Here is a 21209-nt window from a genome sequence, read left to right on the forward strand (position 1 = left end):
CCTCTGCCTCCTAGGTTCAAGCGGTTCTCTTGCCTCAGCCTCCCGAGTAGCTGGGATTACGGGCAGGCACCACCACGCCTGGCTAATTTTGTATTTTTATTGGAGACAGGGTTTCTCCACATTGGTCAGTCTGGTCTCGAACTCCCAACCTCAGGTGATCTGCCCACCTCGGACTCCCAAAGTGCTGGGATTACAGGCGTGAGCCACTGTGCCTGGCCAAAGCATTCTTAATGATAGAAGTGTGGACAGAATGTCTGTGTTCCCGCCAAATTCATGTGTTGGAACCCTAAACCCCAGTGAGACTCTATTTAGAGTAGGGAAGTAATGAAGGTTGAATGAGGCCATAAGGGTAGAAACTGATCTATAGGATAGGTGTCCTTAGAAGAAGAGAAACCAGAGCTCCCTTGCTCACTCCCACTGGCTCTGGGTTCCCCATTCCATGCTTAGAGGAAAGACTATGTGAAGACAAAGTGGCTGTCTTCAAGCCAGAAAGAGGGTGCTTACCAGAAAGCAAACCCCTGGCAAGAACCTTGATGTTGAACTTTCAGCCTCCAGAAGTGTGAGAAAATAAATTTCTGCTGTTTAAGCCAACTAGGCTGTGGTATTTTGTTATGGCAGCCTGAGCTGACTAGGACAGGAATCGTGTGCTATCATTAGATGGTAGCACAGAAAGATGGAAGAATTCTGTGATAAATCAAGGAGCCAAGAAATAGATAATTCAATGCTAGTAGTTGGAGACTTCAACCTCACTTTCAATACTGGATAGAACTGGGCAGATAGAAGACTTTAACAACACTATAAACCAACTAGTCCTAAAAAAATATCTATAGGAGCCAAGAAATAGATAATTCAATGCTAGTAGTTGGAGACTTCAACCTCACTTTCAATACTGGATAGAACTGGGCAGATAGAAGACTTTAACAACACTATAAACCAACTAGTCCTAAAAAAATATCTATAGAACACTCCACCCAACAACGGTAGAATGCACATTCTTCTCAAGCACTCATGGAACTGTTTCCAGGATTGACCACAGGCTAGGTCATAAAATGAGCCTCAATAAATTTAAAAAGATGGAAATCATACAAAGTATGTTCTCTCACCACAATGGAATTAAATTACAAATCAGGCCAGGTGTGGTGGCTCACGCCTGTAATCCCAGGACTTTGAGAGGCCAAGGTGGGTGGATTGCTTGAGGCCAGGAGTTTAAGACCAGCCTGGGCAACATGGCAAAACCCTGCCTCTAACAAAATTACAAAAATTAGCCAGTCTCATAACTCAGTGTCAAAAGAAATAAATAAATAAAAATTAAAATAAAATAAATTACAAATCAGTAAAAAAATGAAAATTTGGAAAATTCACTCATGTGGAAATTAAGCAACATATACCTAAGCAGTCAAATGAAGAATGGGTCAAATAAGTCACAAGGAAAATTAGAAAATACTTTGAGACAAATAAAAAGGAAAACATAACATATCAAAACTCATGGATGGGCTGGGCACAGTGGCTCGTGCCTGTAATACCAGCATTTTAGAAGGGTGAAGTGGGAAGGTTGCTTAAGCCCAGAAGTTCAAGACCAGCCTGGGCAACATAGTGAGAGCCCATCTTTACAAAAAAATTTTTAAAAATTAGCCAGATGTGGTGGTGCACACCTGTGGTCCCAGCTACTTGGGAGGTTGAGGTGGGAGAATCCCTTGAGCCCAGGAATTTGAAAGCAGCAGTAGGCCATGTTCATACCACTGCATTCAATCCTGGGAAACAGAGTGAGACCCCATTTCAAAAACAAAAACAACAACAAAATAATGGATGCAAGACAGACATCGGTAAGATGGTAGACCAAGAATATCCTGGCCAGTATTCCCCATGGAAACATTAAATAAACAACTGGAGACTGGTTAAAATACCTTTATGGAAACTCTGGAAATCACTCAAGATTTATAGCAAACAAGAAGATTTCATGATGTTTTTACTTGCCTATGCTCCATCCCCTCCCCAGCTGGTGCACTTTGGGGGAGGCAATATCCTGGTTCCCAGCTTCTTTCCATAAGTCAGAGGGAGCAGAACCAATCAAGTACACCACATTCTAGGCTGTCCAGGGGCTGCCTGAGGGATTGGTCTCTGTAATTGTCTAACTTGGAGCTCAGACAGCCAAAGTGACAATGCTCAGATCTCGAGCTGGAAGAACCTGTGGGAAGCAATGGTCATAGCTTCTGAAAACTGACCTGCAGACCCCTGAGGTAAGAAATTACTGATTAAGGAATACAATAGAATACCTAAGACCTTGAGAGGAAGCAGGGGGAGAATCTAAGGGGAAATTAAGACGTTTAAAGGTAGGTGGTACATGCCTGTAGTCCCAGCTACTCAGAAAGCTGAGGCAGGAGGACTGTCTGAGCCCAGGAGTTTGAGGCACTAGTGTGCTACGGTTGCACCTATGAAAAGACCTGGGAACACCTTATGCCTTTATGCCTGGCTGATTAGTGGTCTGCATGAGACAAGTCTGCAAAGACTGGGAAAGGTGGCTGTTTTGTCAAATGCCCAATTTTTAACAAAGGATCACAAAGTATACAAATAAATAGCAAAACATGGCTAATTCAAAGGACCAAAATAAATCTTCGTAAACACAGACATCAACCTTATTGCACAAAGTCTTTAAAACAATTGCTTTATATATGTTCAAAGAACTAACGGCAAGCATGGACAAAGAACTAAAAGAAGGCAGGAAAATGATATATAAACAAAATAAGGATATCAACAAAGAGATAGAAATTATGTATACATAAAAAGAACCAAATAGAAATGCTGACACTGAAAAATACAATAACTGAATTGAAAATTTTACTGCCAGTATTCAATAACAGATTCGAAAAGGCAGAAAAAAATTATCAGAAACTTGAAGACAGATCATTTGAAATTCTTGAGTCTGATGGGCAAGAAAGAAAAAAGAGTGCAGGAAAAAGTGATCAAAGCCTATGAGACTTGTGGGACACCATCAGGTGGCCCAATACAATCACTATGAAAGTCACAGAAAAAAAGAGAGAAAAAGGGTCACAGAGATTTTAAGAAATGATATGACCCCAAATTTCCCATATTTGAGACATGAATATACACATTCAAGAAGTTTAATGAACTTCAACTGGATAAATCTAAAGAGACCCACACCAAGATGTGTTATAATCAAACTGTCAAAAAGCCAAAGACAAAGAAGGTATCTTCAGATCTCCAAGAGAAATGCAACTCATCAAGCACAAGCGGTCCTCAATAATATTACCAACAAATTTCTCAGCAGAAACCATGCAGGCCAGAAGGCAATGGGATAATATGTTTAAAGTACTGGAAGAATAAAACCTGCCAGTGGAGAATTCTATATCTGGCAAAACCATCCTTCAAAGATGAGGAAAAAATTACAACATTTTTAGATAAGCAAAGTTGGGAGAAGTTATTATCACTAGACTTCCCTACAAAAATGGCTAAAGGGAATCCTTGAAGTTAAAATGAAAAAACACCAGATAGTAACTTAAAAGCTGTTTGAAAGTATATAGTTCTCTGGTAAAGGTAAATAAATGGGCAAATGTAAAACCAGTATTACTGCGATTTTATTTTAGAACTTCACATTTTATTGTTCTATGTAATTTAAGTACAAAAGCATAAGATATAATTATAAATCTATGTTAATGGATACACAATATATAAAGATATAATCTGTGACATCAATAATGTAAAGTGGAGGGGGCATGGCTGTAAAGGAAGGGTTTTTGTTTGAAATTCAAGTGAAGTTATAGCAGTTTAAAATACATTGTTATAGCTTTGGGATATTGTATGCAATCCTCATGGTAACCACAAAGGAAATACATATATAATATACACAAAAGAAAATAAGAAAGGAATCAAAACATCTCACAACAAAAAAATCAACTAAACACAAAGAAAGGAAGTAATGGAAGAAATGATGTACAAAAATTCTTCAAGACATACAGAAAATAAATAACAAAATACCAATAGTAAATTCTTCCCTGTGGGTAATTACTTTAAATGTGAATGAATTAAACTTCCCAATAATAAGACATAGATTGGCAGAATGGCTTTAAAAAACAGTGTTTCTATGTTACAGCATAAGAGACTCACTTTAGGGTTAAGGATACACATTGGTTAAATGTGAAAGGATAGAAAAAGATATTCCAAGCAAATAGTAATAAACAAAGCAGGGATGACTATGTTAATATCAGACAAAATCGATTTTAATGATAAAAGGGTCAATTCACCAGGAAGACACAACAATTATAAACATATATGCACCACACATCAGAGTTCCTAATTATATGACGTATCAACTGAATTAAAGACAGAAATAGCTCTATGATAACAGTAGAAGACTTTAAAGCCCAATTTTCAATAATGGATAGAACAACCAGACAGAAGATCAATAAGAAAATAGGGGATTTGAACAATGCTTTAGACAGGTTTGACCTAAAAGATATATACAGAACATCTACCCAGCAACATCACAATACACAATTTTCTCAAGTGCACAAAGGCCAGGGAGGGTGGCTCACACCTGTAATCCCAGAACTTTGTCAGGCTGAGGTGGGAGGATCACTTGAGCCCAGGAGTTCAAGGCCAGCTTGGGCAACATAGAGAGACCCCATCTCCACAAAAAGAAATTTTAAAAATTAGCCAGGTGTGGTGGTGGCAAATGCCTGTAGTCCCAGCTACCTAGAAGGCTAAAGAGGAAGAATTACTTAACCCCGGGAGGTCAAGGTTACAGCGAGCCATGATCATGCCACTGCATTTCAGCCTGGGCAATAGAGCAAGATCCTTTCTCAAAAAAAAAAAGAAATAGAGAGAGAGAGAGAGAAAGAGAGAGAGAGAGGAAGGAAGGAAAGAAGGAAGGAGGGAGGGAGGCAAGGAGGGAGGGAGGGAGGAAAGGAAGGAAGGAAGGAAAGGAGGGAGGGAGAGAGGGGGGTAAGAGGAAAGGAAAGGAAAGAGAGAGCAAGAAAGAGAAGAAAGAAAGAAAAGAGAGAAAGAAAGAAAGGAAAAAAGAAAGAAAGGAAGGAAAGAAGGAAGGAAGGAAAGAAAGAAAGAGAGAGGAAGAAAGAGAGAGAGAGAGAAAGAAAGAAAGAGAAAGAAAGAAAGAACATTATCCAGAAGAGATCATATGTTAGGGCACAAAATAAGTCTTAATACATTTTAGAAGATTAACATTATGCATAGTGTCTTTTCTGATCACATTGGAATGAAACAAGAAATCAATAGCAGGAGGAAAATTTGAAAATCCACAAATATGTGGAAATTAAACAACACACTCTTAAACAACCAATGGGTCAAAGAAGAAATCACAAGGGAAAATAGAAAATATCTTCAGACAAATTAAAATGAAAACAGGCTTCTGCTTTTTTGGAGGGCAGTGATCTAATCTGCAGACACCATATCCCCTCTTCCACTTCCTGCTGCAGCCAATAAAGGCCGTTGCTACCATAAAGAGACCAAAACAAAACAACAACAACAGGTTTCCTCTTTCACCAAGGACCCACCAAGATGAGTCATGTTCACACCAAAGCCGTGAATAAGGTGGCCTGGTTCATCACAGAAAAGCACTACATGAGCCTGGGCAACAACTTCCACATGAACGTGTGTTTGTGTGTGTGTCTGTGTGTGTGTGTGTGTGTAGATTGCTATTATCTCCAGTAGGAAGTCCTGCAACAAGATAGCAGGCTATGTCACACATCTGATGCAGAGGATTCAGAGGGTCCCAGTGAGAAATATCTCCATCGCATTTTAGGAGGAGGAGAGAAAAAGGAGAGATAATTCTGTTCCTGAGGTCTCAGTCCTGGATTAGGAGATCATTGAAGTAAATTCTCACACTGGGGAAATGCTAAAGCTTTTGGACATTGGCAGTCTGTCCAACCTGCAGGTCACTCATCCTGAAGTTGGGATGAATTTTAAAATACCACGTGGAACTTGACCCCTTCTGCAATGTTATAATATTTTCAGTAAGCCTGAGACAACAGCAAAAAATAAAAAATAAAAACACAAACTAATACTTATGGGATGCAGTATAAAGAGCGCTAAGATAATTCATAGCTGTAAACACGTTAAAAAAGAAGAAAGATATGAAATCAACAACCTAATGTTACGCCTTAAGGAACTAGAAAAATATCCCAAACCTAGCAGAAGGATAGAAATGATAACGATTAAAGCAAAGATAAATAAAATAGAGAATAGAAAAACAATACAGAAAATCAACAAAACCAAGAGCTGGCTCTTTGAAAAGATCAACAAAATTGAAAACAAACCTTTAACTAAGTAGACTTAAGAAAAAAAGAGAAATGTAAAATAACTAATATCAGAATGAAAGAAGAGCCATTCAACTTTACAGAAAAAAAGTTATAAGAGAGTACTAGAGGGCTAGGCACGGTGGCTCACCCCTATAATCCCAGCAGTTTGAGAAGCTGAGGGGGTTGGATCATTTGAGGTCAGGAGTTCAAGACTAGCCTGGACAAATAGTGAAACCCCGTCTCTACTAAAAATACAAAGATTAGCCAGGTGTGGTGGTGCGCACCTGTAATCCCAGCTATTCGGGAAATTAAGGCAGGAGAATCGCTTGATCCTGGGAGGCGGAGGTTGCGGTGAGCCAAGATCACACCACTGTACTCCAGTCTGGGCAACAGAGTAAGACCCTGTCTCAAAAAAGAAAAAAAAAAGAGTACTAGAATAACTGCATGCCAAAAATATTACATAACCCAGATGAAGTGGACAAACTCATAGAAACACACAACATACCAAGACTTAATGATGAAGACACAGAAACTCTGAAAAGACCTATCAGTAGGAGGGAGATTGGATTCAGAACCAAAAACCCCTCAACAAAGAAAAGCCTAGGACCAGATAGCTTCACTGGTGAATTCTACCAGACATTTAAAGAAGAACTAACACCACTTCTTCTCAAACGCTTACAAAAAATTGAAGAGAAAGGAACATTTTCAAACTCATTCTGTAAGGCCAACATTACCATGACATCAAAGACACTGCAAGAAAATAAAACTTCAGACAAATATTGCTTATCAATATTGATCCAAAATTCCTCAACAAAATTCTGGTACACCAAATTCAACAGCATATAAAAGGGACACTATGACTAAATGGGATTTACTTCTGGAATAGAAAACTCCAAGGATGGTTTAACATATGAAAATGGATTAATGTAATACAACATAGTAACAGAATGAAAAAAAAATGACCATTTCAATTGATGCAGAAAAATCACGTGACAAAATTCAATAACCTTTCATGACAAAAACAATCAACAAACTAGAAATAGAAGAAAAGTACCTCAACATATTAAAAGCCATATATGAAAAATCCAAAGCTAACTTAACCTGAATGGCCAAAGACTGAAAGCTTTTCTTCTAAGATCAGAAAGAAGACAAAGATGCCTGGTTTCACCACTTCTGTTGGACATAGTACTGGAAGAGTCCTAACCAGAGAAACTGGGCAAGAAAAAGAAGTAAAAGGCATAAAAATTGGAAAGGAAGAAGGGAAATTATCTCTGTTTGCAGACAATATAATCTTACATGTAGAAAACCCTAAAGATTACACACATACACAAACTACTAAATGCATTCAACAAAGTAGCAGGATACAGAATCAATAGGCAAAAATCAGTTAATTTCTATACACTAACAATGAACAATACGAAAATGAAATTAAGTGAACAATTCCATTTATAACAGTATCACAAAGAATAAAATCCTTAGGAATCAACTTAACCAAGGAGGCAAAGAACTTATACTGAAAACTACAAAATGTTGCTGAAGGAAATTAAAGAAGACACAGATAAGTGGAATGACATTCCATGTTCATGGACTGGAAGTCTTAACACCGTTCAGATGCCAATGTTACTTAAAAGTGATCTACAGACTCAAGGCAATCCACACTGAAATCCCTACATTGTGTTTTGCAGAAATAGAAAATTCCTGAGGCTGTGTGTGGTGGCTGACGCCTGTAATCCCAGCACTTTGGGAAGCCGAGGCAGGCAGATCACCTGAGATCAGGAGTTCAAGACCAGCCTAGCTGACATGACAAAACCCCATCTCTACTAAAAATACAAAAGTTAGCCAGGTGTGGTAGTGTGCACCTGTAATCCCAGCTACCTGGGAGGCTGAGGCAGGAGAGTCATTTGAACCCAGGAGGCGGAGTTTGCAGTGAGTCGAGATTGTGCCACTGCACTCCAGCCTGGGTGACAGAGCAAGACTCTATCTCAAAAAAAAAAAAAAAAAAAAATTCATATGGAATCTCATGAACTCTGAATATTCAAAATAATATTGAAAAAGAACAAATTTGGAGGTGTCACATTCCCTGAGTTCGAAACTTCCTACAAAGATACAGTAATCAAAACAGCGTGGTACTGACATAAACATATACACATAGAACAATACAATAGAATAAAGAGCCCGCAAATCAGCCCTGAATACATGGCCAAATAATTTCAAACAAGGATGCCAAGACCATTTAATAGGGGGAAGGGCAGTACTTTAAACAAATGGTGTTGGGAAAACTGGATATCCAAAAGCAAAAGAATTATTTTGGGTCCTTATCCTACACTGTGTGCAAAAATTAACTCAAAATGAATAGAAGACCTAAATGTTAGAGCTAAAACTATAAAACTCTTCTAAAAAATATAGGAGGAACACTTTATGACATTGAATTTGGCAATGACTTCTTAGTAATGACACCAAAAGCACAGGCAACAAAAGGAAAAATACATAAATGGGACTACATCAAAATTTAAAACTTTAGCAGAGAAACAGAAACTACAAAAAAGAATCAATTAAAAATTTTATACTAAAAATCATGACGTCGGAAACAAAAATTTACTCCATAGGCTTAACAGCAGATTATAAATGACAGACGTATAAGTGATCTTGAAGCTAGATCAAGGGACCTAATCTGAAGGACAGAACAACAACAAAAAATTGAAAATAAAGACACAATCTCAGGGAACTGTAAACAATATTTAAACACCCTAGTCCCCTTGTATTTGGAGTCTTGGAAAAAGAAGAGAAAGAAAATTAGGTGGCAAAAATATTTGAAGACATGATAGCCAACCTTGTCTTAAATTTTGTGGGCACACATTTATAGATTCAAGAAGCTCAGCAAACCCCACACCAAATAAATACCAAAAAATCACAAAGCATTTGATTGTCAAATAAGTGAAAATCAAACATAAAGCAAAAGCTTTGGAAATAGAGAAAAATAATACATAATATACAGAAGATCAAGGATAAAAAAATGTGTGTTCCTCTCATCAGTAACAATGAGAGTCAAAGACGGTGGAACAATATCTTTGAAAAAAAACAAGAATTGGCTGGGCGCGGTGGCTCACGCCTGTAATCCCAGCACTTTGGAAGGCCGAGGCAGGTAGGTCACCTGAGGTCGAGAGTTCGAGACCAGCCTGACCAACGTGGAGAAACCCTGTCTCTACTAAAAATACAAAATTAGCTGGTCGTGGTGGCGCATGCCTGTAATCCCAGCTACTCAGGAGGCTGAGGCAGGAGAATTGCTTGAACCCAGGAGGCGGAGGTTGTGGTGAGCCGAGATCACACCATTACACTCCAGCCAGGGCAACAAGAGTGAAACTCCGTCCCCCGCCCCCCCCAAAAAAAGATATTTTCAAATAAATGAAAACAAAGACAATTAATCACTAGTAGACCTGCACTATAATAAATGCAAAAAGATGTTCTTCAGGCTGAAAAGAAATAATACTAGAAAGAATATCTAGGAAGGAATGAAGAGCACCAGAAATCCTAAATATGTGTATCAATATAGCCAGGCGAGGTGGCTCACACCTGTAATCCTAGCACTTTGAGAGGCCAAGGTGGGTAGATCACCTGAGGTCAGGAGTTTGAGATCAGCCTGGCCAAGACAGTGAAATCCCATCTCTACTAAAAACACAAAAATTAGCCAGGCATGGTGGTGGGCACCTGTAATCCCAGCTACTGGAGAGGCTGAGGCAGGAGAACCGCTTGAACCCAGGAGGTGGAGATTGCAGTGAGCCTGAGATCGTGCCAATGCACTCTGACCTAGACAGGACTCCATCTCAAAAATAAAAAAGTGTATAAATATAAATATACAATTTTCTCTTGTTTGTTTGTTTGTTGTTTGTTTTTGAGATGGAGTCTTTCTCTGTCACCCAGGCTGGAGTGCAGTGGCGCGATCTCGGCTCACAGCAACCTCCGCCTCCCATGTTCAAGCAATTCTCCTACCTCAGCCTCCTGAGTAGCTGGGATTATAGGCACACACCACAATGCCCAGCTAATTTTTTTGTATTTTTAGTAGAGATAGGGTTTCACCATATTGGCCAGGCTGGTCTTGAACTTCTGACCTCAAGTGATCCTCCCACCTCGGCCTCCCAGAGTGCTAGGATTACAGGCATGAGCTACCGCACCCGGCTAACTTTTTTTTTTTTTTTTTTTTGAGACAAGCTTTTGCTCTGTCATCCAGGCCAGAGCGCAATAGCGTGATCACAGCTCACTGCAGCCTCCACCACCCAGGCTCAAGCAATCCTCCCATGTCAGTCTCTCAAGTAGCTGGGACTACAGCTGCACCTGTAGGCCCAGTTAATTTTTGTATTTTTTGTAGAGATGAGGTTTTGCCATATTGCCCAGGCTGGTCCTCTTGATGACTTTAAGATGCATTTGATTGTGTAAAGCAAAAATCATGGCATTGTGTATGGGGTTTACAGCATATGTCAAGGTAACACATATGACAATTACTAAAGGATGGGGAGAATACATGTATCTACATAAGCACAGCCAAGGTTTCTGCGTTTTACATGGTGTGGACAATATTATTGATATTTATTTCCAGTGTAATTCCACTGTGGTCAGAGGACATGCCCTGCATGATATCAGTCCTTCTAAAAAATTTATTCAGATTTGTGGCTGGGCGCGGTGGCTCACGCCTATAATCCCAGCATTTTGGGAGGCCGAGGCAGGTGGATCGTTTGAGGTCAGGAGTTCAAGACCAGCCCGACCAACATGGTGAAACCCTGTCTCTACTAAGAATACAAAAAAAAAATAGCTGGGCGTGGTAGCACATGCCTGTAATCTCAGCTACTGGGGGGAGACTGAGGCAGGAGAATCACTTGAACCAGGGAGACAGAGGTTGCAGTGAGCCAAGATCATGCCACTGCACTCCAGCCTGGGCAACAGTGAGACTCCATCTCAAAAAAGAAACAATTATTCAGATTTGTTTTATGGCCTGGAATCTAGTTTATTTCAGTGTAAACATGTACCCCGTTTTCCACCTGATATCAAGAACATGGTAAGGATGTCTGCTTTCCCTAAACATTGTGCTAGAGGCCCTAGCCAGTGCAAGAAGGCAAGAAAAACGTGGGGAAAGAGGCAGGCCAGGTGAGGTGGCTCAGCCCTAAAATCCCACCACTTTGGGAGGGTGAGGAAGATGGATTGTTTGAGCCCAGCAGTTCAAGACCAGCCTGGGTAACATGGCGAAACCCTGTCTCTACAAAAAGTACAAAAATTAGCGGGGCCTGCTAATGTTCACCTGTATTCCCGGCTATTCTGGAGGCTGAGATGGAAGGATTGCTTGAGCCTGGGAAGTCAAGGCTTCAGTGTGCCACTGCACTCCAGCCTGGGTGACAGAGCAAGAAGAAAAAAAAAAGGGACACAGACCAGAAGAATTAAAATTGTCTCTATTCTTAAGAACTCTGCAAAATAATCACAAGAATTTAAAAGATAATTTAGAAAGGTCACACAGTACAATTTAGTGTGCAAATAATTAAAAATTTAAGTTAAAATAATTTCCCTTTATACCATCATACCATCAAAAAGTATACAAGTCTTGGAGGTAATTTTTTTTTTTTTTTTTTTTTTAGTTGGAGTCTTGCTTTGTCACCTAGGTGTCACAATCAAGGCTCACTGAAGCCTCAAATTCCTGAGCTTAAATGATCCTCCCGACTCAGCCTCCCAAGTAGCTGGGACTACAGGCACGTGCCACCACACCTTGCTAATTTTTAAATTTTTCATACAGATGGGGGTCTCACTATGTTGCCTAGGCTGATCTCAAACTCCTGGGCTCAGATAATCCTTTCACCTCAGTCTCCTAAAGTGTTGGGATTGCAAGTGTGAGCCACCACCCCGGCCCCTCTGATAATTTTTGACAACCAAAAATACCACACATCTCCAAGTTACCACCAGCAAAGAACCAGTGAGAATCTTTTATGTCTTAAAGCTTTGGGATTGACATAGCCAGAACTCGGGAGCAGACTTCTCTACAGGTTGCTGAATCACAGTGTAGGTTGAGCTTCCAGCCTCACTAGGTTCCTCTTTTTTTTTTTTTTTTTTTTTTTTGAGACGGAGTCTCGCTCTGTTGCCCAGGCTGGAGTGCAGTGACACGATCTTGGCTCACTGCAAGCTCCGCCTCCCGGGTTCAAGCGATTTTTCTGCCTCAGCCTCCCAAATAGCTGGGACTACAGGCGCATGCCACCAAGCCCGGCTAATTTTTTAATTTTAGCAGAGACGGGGTTTCACCATATTGGTCAGGCTGGTTTTGAACTCCTGACCTCAGGTGATCCACTCGCCTCGGCCTCCCAAAGTGTTGGGATTACAGACGTGAGCCACCGCGCCCAGCCTAGGTTCCTCTTTTAATAAGGCATGGATAGAGAAAAAGCAGGGCCTCAGGCGTTGGGGGAGGACTGCCTAGGAGGATTCAGGGACACAAAGGATCCCGTACTCTTGAGCCATCTCCATCTCCCTGCCCTGCCAGTGGAGATACTCACTCCCCCATAGGAGGAGGCTGCTCCTGCCTTGTTTGAAGACCCTTGCACAGGTGTGACAATCCTCCTTACGCCCATCCTTTCCTGACCTTGGAGTGTCCTTCAAATCCTAGCATACTTTAGGACAATACTTACAAAGAAAACCTGGGGGGACAAGCTTACACACAGAAGTGATAGTAAGATTTTGGTATTTTATATCAGGAACAAAAAGCACTCAGGGAGTCTATGTGGGGGTGGATTCTGAGAGTGAGAGATGAAGTCGGCAGGAACAAAATTTCAGACCTGAATCTGTTTTGAAAATAAGTGTACTTACTTCAGATCTTGGGGTTCCCAAAACTCTTAACTGTACTTCCTGAATCTGCACCCCTGACAGCCCTCCCCATCTCTGTACAGTTGCCCCTTGAGCAGTGCAGGGGTTGGGGCACTGATCCCCACCCTGCATGAGTTGAAAATGTGCATATAACTTTTTTATTTTTGAGACAGAGTCTCGCTCTGTTGCCCAGGCTGGAGTGCAGTGGTGTGATCTCGGCTCACAGCAACATTCACCTCCTGGGTTCAAGCAATTCTCCTGTTGCAGCCTCCTGAGTAGCCGGGATTACAGGTGCCTGCCACCACACCCAGCTAATTTGTGTATTTTTAGTAGAGACGGGATTTCACCACGTTGGCCAGGCTGATCTCGATCTCCTGACCTCAAGTGATCCGCCTACCTCGGCCTCCCAGCGTGCTGGGATTACAGGCATGAGCCACCAGGCACGGCCTAAATAAACATATAACTTTTGACTCCCCAAAATCTTAGCTACTAATAGCCTACCATTAACTGGAAGCCTTACCGATATGATAAAGAGTTGAGTAGGCCAGGTGCGGTGGCTCACGCCTTTAATCCCAGCACTTTGGGAGGCTGAGGCAGGCAGATCACGAGGTCAGGAGATCGAGACCATCCTGGCTAACACGGTGAAACCCCGTCTCTACTAAAAACACAAAAAATTAGCCGGGTGTGGTGGCGGGCTCCTGTAGTCCCAGCTACTCGGGAGGCTGACGCAGGAGAATGGCGTGAACCCGGGAGGCGGAGCTTGCAGTGAGCCGAGATTGTGCCACTGCATTCCAGCCTGGGCGACAGAGTGAGACTCCATCTCAAAAAAAAAAAAAAAAAAGAGTTGAGTAACACATATTTTTTATATTATATATGTATACATATACACACATATATTAAATATACATATATAAAATATACATATGTATATAAAATACATATATATGTATTTTATATATGTATATATAAAATATACATATATAAAATATACATATATATACACATATACATACATATAAAATATACTGTATTCTTAAAGTAAGCCAGAGAAAAGAAAATGTTATTAAGAAAATCACAAGAAGGAGGAAATATATTTATTATTCAGTCTGTGGAAGTGGATCATCATAAAGGTTTTCATCCTTGTCATCTTCATGCTGAATAGGCTCAGGAGGAGGAAGAGGAGGGTTTGGCAGAGGCGGAGGAAAATCCACGCGTAGGTGTTCCCATGCAGCTCAAAACCGTGTTGTTCAAGGATCAAGTATAATTGCCTACTCCAGCCTTTTAAGATCTCAGGCCAAAAATGTTAGAATCAACCTGAGCTCTTTTTTTTCTCTCGCTCTACATTCAATCCATCAGCAAAATCTGCAGGATCTATTTCAAAAACATATTGAGGCTGAGCATGGTGGCTCATGCCCATAATTCCAACACTTTGGGAGGCTGAGGCAGGAGGACTGATTGAGCCCAGGAGTTCGAGACCAGCCCGGGCAACACAGTGAGACCTCATCTCTACAATAAATAAAATAACTGGGTGGGCGTGGTGGTGTGTGCCTGTAGTTCTAGCTACTCCGGAGTCTGAGGTGGGAGGATCCCTTGAATCTGGGAGGTTGAAGCTGCAATGAGCCATGTTTGCACCAGTGCACTACAGCCTGGGTGACAGAATGAGACCCTCTCGAAAAAAAAAGAAGAAAAAGAAAAGAAAAGAAAAGAAAAGAAAAGCCTGTGCTGACATGGACAACGCTGCCTGAAAGGGGCCCTGTGTTTGGCAGGGAGGGAGGGATCATGGGTGGCAGAGGCCATGTAGCAGCTCCTCCAGAGGCAAGTCCATGAGACTTCTGGTGACATTGTCTGAGCCTGGGTTCTCTGGGACTGAACGAGATGTGGCAGCCCAGCTAAGCTCCTACTTGATTTATGCGACCAAAAAGCTCCAGGTGTTGGCCGGGCGCAGTGGCTCACGCCTGTAATCCCAGCACTTTGGGAGGCCGAGGCGGGCGGATCACGAGGTCAGGAGATCGAAACCATCCTGGCTAACATGGTGAAACCTTGTCTCTACTGAAAATACAAAATATTAGCCGGGCGCGGTAGCGGGCGCCTGTAGTCCCAGCTACTTGGGAGGCTGAGCCAGGAGAATGATGCGAACTCGGGAGGCGGAGCTTGCAGTGAGCCAAGATCGCGCCACTGCACTCCAGCCTGGCGGACAGAGCCAGACTCTGTCTCAAAAAAAAAAAAAAAGCTCCAGGTGTTGAGGATGGATATGTATGTGACCTGAGAAGGCACAATACAGAGTCCCTGCCCCTCACCCAATTCCCAGAGCTCAGTCTCCAGCCTGGGTTCCTCGGAGTGCAGGGGAGGCTGGAAGTCTCAAGAAAGAACCTCATGCTATCATCACGAGGATGGACTCTCAGTCCTCCTCTGGGCCTTCCCTAAAGGTGCATGTGGATGTTTACCAGAGTAACTGTGCACTGGACACAATCTTTTTTAAAAATTATTTTGTTTGTTTGTTTTTGTTATGAGACAAGGTCTTACTCTGTCACCCAGCCTGGAGGGCAGTGGTGTGATCATGGCTCACTGCAGCCTCCACCTCCTGGGATCAAGCAGTCCTCTCACCTCAGCCTCCTGCACACCACCACCCCTGGCTAATTGCTTATTTTTTATTTGTGTAGAGATAGGGTCTTGCTCTGTTACCCAGGCTGGTCCCAAACTCCTGGATACAAGCCATTCTCCCACCTTGGCCTCCCAAAGTGCTAGGTGGCGTGAGCTACTGCACCTGGTCTGGACACAATCTGAGCTCATGCAAATTCCTAGGAAGAAAAAAAAATTGTTACTGCAGTCCATTGGTCAAATGGGTGTTTTGGGCATCAGGTGATGATAGGTGGACTTTGGGCCCAGGGGCATCTTGTGTGACCGGTAGGTCTGTAAACACATCGTGTGGCTGCTGTGCCTTAACAACTTTCAGAATCTTGGCTGGGGCTCTTTGACCCAGGAGAGAGTGCTGTTACTGTTGGAAGAGCTAAACAGAGACCTCTGGGTTCCTCCCGTCTATGAAAATAGTTTATTAAACGCTGCACCACATCCCTGTTTGAACTTCAAAGATTAATACCACCATCAAAGACTTCAAAGATGCAGAGGTCATCCGTACTGTGGCCTCACGGACTTCACATATTTAGCCTGTAGACAAGACAGCTGATTCTTGGGTACTGGGAAATTTAATAAGGTGGTGACTTCAAATGCAGCTCTTCCATAGACCCTCTCCTTACTGATACAAATCATAGACCCTGGTACCTGGCATTCAGCTATTGATCTGAATAGAAACAGGAAACACTAGGAACTTTATTTTTATTTTTTGAGACAGGGTCTTGCTCTGTCATCCAGATTGGAGTGCAGTGGCACTATCACGGCTCACAGCAGCCTCTACCTCCCAGGCTCAATCAATCCTCCCACCTCATTCTCCCAAGTAGCTGAGATTACAGACATGCACCACCACACCCAGCTAATTTTTGTATTTTTTTGTAGAGATGGGGTTTCACTATGTTGCCCAGGCTGGTCTCAAACTCCTGGACTCAAGCTATTCACCTGCCTCGGCCTCCCAAAGTGCTGGGATTACAGGTGCGAGCCTCTGTACCTGGCTAGGAGTTTTCTTTTAAATTGATACATAATTTATATACCATACTCGTTACCCTTTTAAAGTATACAATTCAGTGATTTTTAGTGTATTCTCAAAGTTGTGCAACTATCACTATGCTTTCTTTGGAACATTTTTATGACCCCAGAAAGATCCAGAAGTTTACTGGTACCTGACAAGGAACTAAACATTCCTTTGGCACCTTGCCTTGGAACGATGTCACCTCTCTGGTTCTGGGCCACGACATAGAGAACTGTGCCATCTCATTGTCCACTCAGACATCTTACAGGATGCGCTTATACCTCAATGGATCCAGTGGTGCTCAATGTGTCTGTGGTGGCTTTGGAGCAAAGTCATACCCTCTTCTTCTTCTTCTTTTTTTTTTTTTGATATGGAGTCTCACTGTGTCACCCAGGCTGGAGTGCAATGGCACGATCTCGGCTCATTGCAACCTCCACCTCCTGGTTCAAGCGATTCTCCTGCCTCAGCCTCCCGAGTAGCTGAGACTGCAGGTGTGTGCCACCATGCCCAGCTAATTTTTTGTATCTTTAGTAGAGATGGGGTTTCACCATGTTAGCCAGGATGGTCTTGAACTCCTGATCTCATGATCCACCTGCCTCAGTCTCCCAAAGTGCTGAGATTACAGGCATGAGCCACCGTGCCTGGCCAGCCATACCCTCTTTTGTGAGTAGCCAGTCTCCCGAAAAACAGCTTTCATTGAGGTTGAGAGTGAATATCCATGAGATACTAGATTACTGTGAACATGGAACTGAACAGCCCAACGTGCACTGAATGTCATCTGATCCGCCAAGCCATGGAGTCTTGTATGCCAGCAGCACCCCACCCTCGAATGGATGGGAGCAGGCTCATGCAAGTCCTGCAGGCACAAGCAAGTTGCACGAGCAGGTGGTCACCCACCCAGTATGCCTACTCCTGTCACCCTTCCGCCCCACAAACACCCCACGAGCAGTTGACAGGGGAGGAAAGCAAGGAAGTCTGGTGTCTGATGGCTCTGAACAATATGCTGGCACCAGCAGAAGATGGATTTCTGGGCCGGGCGCAGTGGCTCACGTCTGTAATCCCAGCACTCTGGGAGGCTGAGGCAGGTGGATTGATTACATGAGTCCAGGAGTCTGAGACCAGTCTGGGCATGACTCTACTAAAAATACAAAAAGAAATAGCTGGGCATAGTGGCACACACTTGTAATCCCAGTTACTTGGTAGGTTGATTCTCCCTGAGCCCAGGAGGTCAAGGCTGCAGTGAGCCGAGATCATGCCACTGCACTCCACACCCTGGGCAACCAGAATGAGACCCTGTCTCAAAAAAAAGAAAGAAAGAAAGTGCCGAGCTCAGTGGCTCATGCCTGTAATCCCAGTACTTTGGGAGGCCGAGGTGGGTGCATCACTTGAGGTCAGGAGTTTGAGATCAGCCTGGCTAACATGGTGAAACCCCGTCTCTACTAAAAATACAAACATTAGCCGGATGTGGTGGCATGTGCCTGTAATCCCAGCTACTTGGGAGGCTGAGACAGGAGAATCACTTGGACCCAGGAGGCAGAGGTTGTAGTGAGCAGAGATAGCGCCACTGCACTCCAGCCTGAGTGACAGAGCAAGACTCTGTCTCAAAAAAAAAAAAAAAAAAGATGATGAACTTCCGCGGAGCTCAGCCCTACTCAGTGGGACTCTGAGGACAGTGGAGACGGGAAATCCTCCCCAAAGCACAGAACCTCAAGGATTATATCATGCATGATCCTCTTGTCCAGGAGAGACGATATGAGGTGTGGACCTCTCTAATTTGTGTGTGGTAGTTAACGGTCAGTGGTCAGGAAGTTGGAAAAAGCAAGACGGGCAAAGACTGGTAACAAGATGGTTAAAGAAAGAAATAGAATGAACCCAGAATGTGAGGATATTTGTGTCTTTTGTGAATGTTCCCCAAAGGGTGCTCATTGCAGAGGAGGTTTTAAATAATCTCTTTCCCTAACCAGTACTTACTCATCGACAGAGTGGAACAGTGGCAGGGGATGGAGGTTATATATTGGTTCAACAGCATGGAATTGACCATTCCAGAGCCAATTTAGCTATGGCCACTACAGAGTGCCCAAGCGGCCTACTGCAGAAATCAACCCTAAGCCTTCAAAATGGCATCATACCCTGGGGGACCAGTCTGCCACCTGCTGGGGGTTGATTGTACTGGGTCCCCTCCGTTATCAAGGGGCAGTGATTTTTTTCCTTATTGAAGTAGGGATTAATTCTGCAAGTGAGGCCGGGTGCAGTGGCTCACACCTGTAATCCCAGCACTTTGGGAGGCCCCGATTGGCAGATCACCTGAGGTCAGGAGTTCGAGACCAGTCTGGCTAACATGGTGAAACCCCGTCTCTACTAAAAATACAAAAATTAGCCGGGCATAGTGGTGTGAATCTATAATCCCAGCTACTTGGGAGGCTGAGGCTGGAGAATCATTTGAACCTGGGAGGTGGAGTTTGCAGTGAACTGAGATTGTGCCACTCCACTCCAGCCTGGGTGACAAGTGCGAAATTCCGTCTCAAAAAAAAAAAAAAAATCTGCAAGTGAATTTTCCTTCCCTATTTGCCATGTTTCTCCTGCTAGCACCATCTGTGGACTTGCTGGAGGCTTTACTCAGCATTGCTACTGATCAAGAAATGTCTTTCCCAGCATGAACAAAAGTAAGGCAATAGGCTAAGAATGCCAATGGGATTCATGGGCTTAACCATGTACCTGATCCTTCTGAAGCAGCTGGTCCTATAGAACAGTGAAATGGCCTATTGAAGACTCAGTTGCGGCACCAGCTAAGAGATGACACCTCTCAAAGTTGTGTTCTTCTTCTAGACAACATGGCATATGCCCTGAATCCCTTATTAATATCTGGCTCTTTTTTTTTCCTCTCAGCCCGAATGGGTCCAGGTATCACTCACTCTACAACTAATAACCGACTCACAAGACACCTGTTTTGTTTTGTTTTTTAAAATTTTACTTTAAGTTCTGGGATACATGTGCAGAACATGCAGGTTTGTTACATAGGTATACATGTGCCATGGTGGTTTGCTGCACCCATCAATCCATCATCTAGGTTTTAAGCCCTGCATGCATTAAGTATTTGTCCTAATGCTCTCCATCCCCTTTGCCCCCCCCATGCCCCCATGCCCCCATTGACAGGCCCCGGTGTATGGTGTTCCCCTCCCTGTCTCCATGTGTTCTCATTGTTCAACTCCCACTTATGAGTGAGAACATGCGGTGTTTGGTTTTCTGTTCCTGTGTTTGCTGAGAATAATGGCTTCCAGCTTCAACCATGTCCCTGCAAAGGACATGAACTCATTCTTTTTTACCGCTGCATAGTATTCCATGGTGTATATGTGCCACATTTTCTTTATCCAGTCTATCATTGATAGGCATTTGGGTTGATCCAAGTATTTGCTATTATGGACAGTGCTGCAATAAACATATGTGTGTATGTGTCTTTATAGTAGAATGATTTATAATCCTTTGGGTATATACCCAGTAATGTGATTGCTGGGTCAAATGGTATTTCTAGTTCTAGATCCTTGAGGAATCGCCACACTGACTTCCACAAAGGTTGAACTAATTTACGCTCCCACCAACAGTGTAAAAGCATTCGTATTTCTCCACAGCCTCACCAGCATCTGTTGTTTCCTGACTTTTTAATAATCACCATTCTAACTGGCATGAGATGGTATCTCATTATGGTTTTGATTGACACCTGTTTTTATATCCCCACAATGTTGGGCTGTATTATTTAAGTGGTCTTGGTAACTCAAGGGATGAATGTATCCACTAGAAGAATTAAATTAAATTGGAAATGGAGACTCTTACCTTTGGAGCTCCCCATGCCACTGGAAGGTAGCCCAGAGAAAGGAACGCTGCCAAGAATGTGGTGGCAGAGACTCCTAATTGCCCCTAATATCTGCTCTTCTCTTCTACCATGAACTCTAACCTTCTGCTGGACACACGGATGTATGTTCAGAAGGCAGACCCCATTTCCCTTGTGCTGGGCGAACCCATGCGACTGAGTTCTGGCCAAAGGGACATGAGGGGAAGTGACCTGTCTCAGTACTGGGACATAGTCTGAAATCCCGGGGTACTCGCCGCCCGCCTTTGTGCACTTCTTGGAGCCTGGATGGTCAGCTGGCACTCCCTCTGGGCTCAGGAGTCCAGAGTCTAGGGGTGATGCAGAAGAATGCAGGGAGGGAAGCAGCCTTGCTTCAGATGACTGTGCCGCCACCACTCCAGCACTGAGCCCCAGTTGAGGACATGCACACAAGAAGACATCGTCTCCACCTTGGATAATTTGTCCCTGCTACTCCTGTCGCGTGCAGCAAACACAAACGTAAACCTGCTTCTGGGGTTAACACCCTTCCCAGGGTGCTCAGCATTCTGTCTGTCCCCTCCTGCTTCATATTGGCCTGGCTATCCGTTTACCATGGGCAAAAGCCTACTCAAAACGAGTTGAAGAC

This window comes from Gorilla gorilla, chromosome 11, assembly GCF_029281585.2.
Source record: "Gorilla gorilla gorilla isolate KB3781 chromosome 11, NHGRI_mGorGor1-v2.1_pri, whole genome shotgun sequence".
NCBI lineage: Eukaryota > Metazoa > Chordata > Mammalia > Primates > Hominidae > Gorilla > Gorilla gorilla.